At 47.0% G+C, this 6,000-nt stretch overlaps 1 long non-coding RNA gene across 1 annotated transcript in view; it reads right to left on the reverse strand.

Annotated features, from left to right (window-relative positions):
- Positions 1 to 5,035, reverse strand: part of LOC111093411 — a 7,735-nt gene extending 2,700 nt beyond the window's left edge. The window contains exon 1 of the long non-coding RNA XR_005381761.1: positions 4,950 to 5,035. This is a non-coding gene — a long non-coding RNA (uncharacterized LOC111093411). The remainder of the gene's footprint in view (positions 1 to 4,949) is intronic.
- Positions 5,036 to 6,000: the final 965 nt, after the last annotated feature.

The following is a 6,000-nucleotide window of genomic DNA, read 5'->3' on the forward strand; positions in this document are numbered from 1 at the left end:
GAGGAGTGTGAGCAAGGGGAAGACAGCTCCAGCAGGACAGCAGGTGCAAGGGTTCTGTCTCCACCTGAGTGCAGCTGAGTATTTGTTACATGGGATTGTTACATTGGTACTTCCAGGGGAAAAAGAAAATTAATTTGGGGGAAAAACCGTTCTGGAATGGCTCCTGTTTTCATCTCCAAACCGTCTTCTCAGTCTGTAAGACTGTATTCAGTGAAAGAAAAAGTGTCCTGGAAATGATGGACACACTCAGGCATCAGGAAAAGTCACTGGTAGAAGGAAGTAGGTGATTTTCTTGAGGAGAAATGACCAATGACCCCAGCAATTCACAGAGTATGGAGCAGAATCAGGGGCCTGGAGCCAGGCTGAAAACAAGCTAGAGTAAGGCAGGTGCGTAAGGCAGGTGCAAATGGTCTGACTTGGAGGCGCCAGAAAGGGCAAGCCCTGCTCCCTCAAGAATCTGCTCGCTTCCTTCCTGCAATGATCCTGCAAAACATTAGCTGGCCTTCTAAAAATGAGAAAAAAGAGAAAGGGAAGCAAAAGGAAGACCCTGAGACATCACCCACCAGGACCAACAGCCAAGATGGGGCTGTTTCGAGCAGGTTGCAAGGCACCCCAGAAAGAGAAGTTAGTTAAGGCCTGTTGGTGGCTGTGGAGTCCTGCCTCGCCCCTCACTAGCCGTTTGAACTTGGGTGAGTAATAGAATACCTCTGAATGTCAAGTTTTTATTTTTTTATTTTTTAAAGATTTTATTTATTTATTCATGAGGGACACAGAGAGAGAGGCAGAGACATAGGCAGAGGGAGAAGCAGACTCCTCCCTGCGGGGAGCCTGATGCGAGACTCGATCCCAGGCCCCTGGGATCACGCCCTGAGCTGAAGGCAGACAGACGCTCAACCACTGAGCCACTCAGGTGTCCCTGAATGTCAAGTTTTTATCTGTAAAATGGGAGCCTAAGGTGATGTGCATTGTGGGCCAGGCATGCAGTAAACCCTGTTTAAATAACTTAAACTGGGATCCCTGGGTGGCGCAGCGGTTTGGCGCCTGCCTTTGGCCCAGGGCGCGATCCTGGAGACCCGGAATCGAATCCCACATCAGGCTCCCGGTGCATGGAGCCTGCTTCTCCCTCTGCCTATGTCTCTGCCTCTCTATCTCTCTCTCTCTCTGTGACTATCATAAATAAATAAATTAAAAAAATAAATAAATAACTTAAACTGGGGCAGCCCCGGTGGCTCAGCGGTTTGGCGCGGCCTTCAGTCCGGGGCCTGGTCCCAGGGTCCTGGGATCAAATCCCACGTCAGGCTCCCTGCATGGAGCCTGCTTCTCCCTCTGCCTGTGTCTCTACCTCTCTCTCTCTCTCTCTCTCTCTCTCTGTGTGTGTCTCATGAATAAATAAATAAAATCTTTTAAAAATAAATAAATAAATAACTTAGTCTTCCTTCTGGCCGGGATCCAGTGGGCCCAGAGGTGCAAATCTCAGCATGACTTCAATTGTTAAACATCTTGTTGTCTTAAGAGGCAAAGGTAGGTGCACCTGGGTGGCTCTATCAGTTAAGCCAGGTCATGATCTCAGGGTCTTGAAATCCATCCCCTCCTCAGGCTCGGAGCTGGTGATATAGCCTGCTTGAGATTCTTGCTCTCCCTCTGCCCTTCCCCTCCCCGTAACCCGCTCCCCCCCCCCCCCCAGCTTTTTTTAAAGAAAGAGGCAAAGGTAAATACTTCTTGAGAGCCTCAGATTTCCAAATGTTGCCTGCATTTCTGCATTGGTGTCACTCCAGATATAATATGCTAACTCTTTTAATGGTGGATTTTCCTTCCCACAAAGCCTTTAAAAATAATATAATTTCTCTGAGTTGTGTGCCGTTTGCCAGGAGACAGGAGAGTAGAGAAAATGATCTGTTGAGTTTTACTTTTAAGCATAATATAATCCTTGAATTAACTTTAAAACATATTTATTGCACATTTACTATGTGCCAGGCAAATACAAGCACTCAGGTGAGACAAAGAAAAGTAAAACACAGTTCTTGCTCTTGGAGAGTTTCTGGTCCAGAAGGAGCTAAATCTAGGATATAGTTACACTCGAGGACCACCACCAGGTAGGAAGAAGGTAAACCAGGGGTTTTGAAGGAAGGGTAGCATTTTCTCTAGATTTTTATCAGATCAACAACACTCTAATAAAAATAATGCCCTAAAAAGTAGTGATTTTCCTTTCTCTGTGTTCCCTTACAAATCCTTACTTCAAACATTTTTGTGATTTTTACAGTATATTCGCAGTACAGTTTTGTACTCTCCTGAGCATCAAGTTATAAGCATTTCCTTTTGCTAAATAGTTTCCATCATAATTTCCATCTGTTAGTGAATATAATTTCCTTTCCCATCCCCCACTGTACGATAATTGGGCTATTTCCAGTTTTTTCATAGTTACAATTTATGATGTAAAGGGTATCTTTATGCATGTGGCTTTTTTTCTTCTTTAGCATCATTTTCTTTAGCTTAGGTCTGCAAAGTAGGATTGACGGAGGTCAAAGAGCATGAATATTTCTATCTCTTGAAATATATTGCTCTGTTGTCCCCTTCTACCCCCCAAAAAAGTTGGACCCATTAACAATGTCACCAGCAACCTGTTTCACCAATGTGTCAGCATTGGGTGATTTTTGTTTTTGGTTTTTTTTAATCTGCTGATTTCATAGCTATGCCACAGTGCTTCATTGTTGTTTTAATTCACATTTCTGAATAACTATGTTTCCATATCCTTCCTGGTTGTACCTTGTAGTGACTTCCTGCTCAGGTCAGGTGAACAGGATTCTACAGGCAGAGAGCCGGTGAATGGGCCTTTTGGGGAGAAAAAATGGTTCAGGCAGGTGCAGAGGTAGAAGGAAGACCTTTTTTTTTTTTTTTTTTTTAAGACTTTTATTTATTTATTTATTTGACAGAGAGCACAAGCAGGAAGAGTGGCAGGGAAAGGGAGAAGCAGGCTCCCCACTGAGCAGGGAGCCTGATGTGGGGCCCCATCCCAGAACCCTGGAATCATGACCTGAACTGAAGGCAAATACTTAACTGACTGAGCCACCCAGGTGCCCCGACACAGACTTTTTCAATGAGGTGTAGGGTAGACCAAAAAAGAGGACTGGTGGAGGTTAGGCTAGAAGGGAAAGTGAGACAACACGTGCAAAAGTTTACTTTGAATCCTATGGGGGTTTTAGTTTGTTTAATTTGTACAAAATGCCTCATAGGACTGAAAAATTGGGATGCTCTCTTTGCACTCTGATGAATCCATGGCCCCAGCACCCAGAACATCCAGCTCCATGTGCCCCGGTCACCTCTAGTCAAACAAATTCCTGCTCCCTCCCATCTTTTGGACCTGGGGCCCGCTGGTTCCCTTGCTCCGGCCCCCCTGTCTCCCCTCCTCCGGAGCCCTGGCCTCCCAGGGGCCATCCCACACTCACAGGGCACGGCATGGCTCATGCTACTAGATTTGAGCTCTGTTAAATGACAGAGCCTGACCACCTGACCCAGCCCAGCACCCGGCATCAGTCCTGGGCATTGGATCACCAGGTTTACATTCCTCCTGCGCCCACCCCAGCGCCCTTGAGGATGTGTTCCTTCTGTCCTGCAAGAGGATTAAAAACCACCCAACTGGGAAAGAGGCATCCATGGTGTCTTTCCTTGTCTACCAGGAAAACTGGGCAGCCTGAAGCAGAACTATGGAGGAGGAGTGTGTCGTCCTTTGAGAAAGCACCTAGTCCTTGGTTCCTGAGTTCTGTGGAATCTTTGGTAGTAGTGTTTGCAAGTATGCAAATCCCAGATGTGAAATAAGGCTCCCTAGACAGTGGCCTGGGAGCTCCCTCTGAGACAAGGGTTCCACTTCTGACTTTCAATAAGCAGACTTTTTTTTTTTTTTTTTTTAATAAGCAGACTTTTTGATAGCCCTTGGTTCCACCGCTTCCAACTGCATGCCTTTGGGAAACTTCTTCACCCCACTAAACCTCAGTCTCCACGTGAAGTGGGACTAATAAAACCAATGCGAGCTATTGCAAGGATTAAATGGAATAATGTACATAGAGGACTTAATGCCTGGTGACATTCCATAAATGGTTGTCACAATAATTTGGGTTGATTTGGTCAGCTGCCTACCTCTGTGCCGATTCTGAGTTCAACACCCATGATGAAGTTGCTGAACATCTGGCCCCAAGCCCTCAGATCATACCACATACCCAGGGCCATGGCCTCCAACCAAGTCTCTAGACCAGAGATTCCTTTCAGACATCTTGGGTGGGTCAAAATGTGGGTCTCCCAGTGCCCGCCCATGTTAGTAGCCACTGTTCCTCCAGGGCAGGCAGAGGGGAGACAAAACCAAATCCATGGACACAAGTACAACAACCTTCCAATTAGCTGGGCTGCACCCAGGGGCTGAGGTGGGGCTTTTCCCCAAAGGCATCGCGGCTTCCACACTGGTTAGGGGGCTTGCAGCACATGGCACAGCCAAGTCTCAGAGGCCCCTGACGGGCTACTTAGCACGGGGTGCTCTGCTCAACCCCCAGAGCCAATGTCATTCCCTCCTGGTGCTCTCCCCATGGGAGGGGGAAGGCTGAGGACTCTGCCCCTGGGTGCTCTGTGTGGACAAGCTCCACTTGTCTTGGAGGGAGGTGTGAAATCATGTCTGTGGCAGTGCTGTGGAAGCAGCAAAGAGCCACACGAGCGTAGGGATCCCAACCATGAGTTCTGGCCTGAGCTACGCCCCTCGGCTTCACTGACCACTGGAGGCAGCTGCGGCCTGTGATAGTTAAGCAGATTGCATGGTTCCCCAGCATGGGTTTTCAGTACTTCCTTTCTTTTCAGACAAGACAGATTAAATCACATCCTCATCAAACTGGAGAGATGCCCCCAGCTGGGGTCTGGCATAAGCTGTGTGGATGATATCATTCACATTCCAAGCTTGTCCCCACACTTACCTGGCGCATATCCCCTAAGGGAAATCTGGCAGCTCCAAAAAGGAGAAAAACAGTTGCTTTTGATCCTGGACTACAGTTGGCTCTCCTATTGCGGGAGAGCAATTATTAACTCGTCTTAACTTGACGTTCAAAAACATCTTGATACCTGTTTTTTATTAACTATATCCCAGCAGACAGTATAAGACAAATGAAGGAAAAGGTAAAGCTTTGAACGTTATCTTAGGGACCCGCTGGAGGAAGAGTTTAAAAGAACAATCATATGAGGGTGTATTCAGTGCTTCCCTCCCCTACATACTGCCTGCATTCTCTCTTGATCGTGACAAAGATGTTGGGGCCTGTTATTGCCATTTTTAAACAAATGGGTCTCAGCTATTGGAATCATCAATATTTTATCTGTTTTTTTTTTTTTACAATGAAAAAGAAATTAGGCCTTATGTCCACTTTTAGTAAAGCAGTGGGGATACTTTTCGTCCTGTACCAAAACACAAGTTCCAGTAAATGTGTTGGTTGCAGGATTCTTTTTTTTTTTTTTTTAAGATTTTATTTATTTGAGAGAGCAAGAGAGAGAGAGAGCACAAGCAGGGGAGGGGGAAAGGGAGAAGCAGGCTCCCCGTGGAGCAGGGAGTCCGACGTGGGACTCGATCCCAGGACCCTGGGATCATGACCTGAGCCAAAGGCAGATGCTTTACCGGCTGAGCCACCTGGGCCCCCAGGTTGCATGACTCTTGTATGTTCTTTGAAAATTTCCCGTCTGTTCTTTGGGTGGGCTCAATGCTTACATTTGCAGGGGCTAAAACAAGAATTTAAGTGGGAGCTCTGTGGCCCACAGCAGCTCGTGCTGCTGCTCTGTGCACACTGTGTTCTGTTCTTCACCACAGAGGGCTTGTATTGTGTAAAGATGATCCCGTCCAAACTTCATTCTTGTGCTCCCAACAGAGCGCCCCTTGGCTACCTCTTGGGGTCCCAAGTGTGCACATCAGACACACTGCCCACCTTTGGGAAGACAGATCTGGGGAAAAGCTCATCAAAGGCCCTAGAGGAGGTCTTGGGA

Source organism: Canis lupus, chromosome 30 (assembly GCF_011100685.1).
Source record: "Canis lupus familiaris isolate Mischka breed German Shepherd chromosome 30, alternate assembly UU_Cfam_GSD_1.0, whole genome shotgun sequence".
In the NCBI taxonomy this organism is placed as follows: domain Eukaryota; kingdom Metazoa; phylum Chordata; class Mammalia; order Carnivora; family Canidae; genus Canis; species Canis lupus.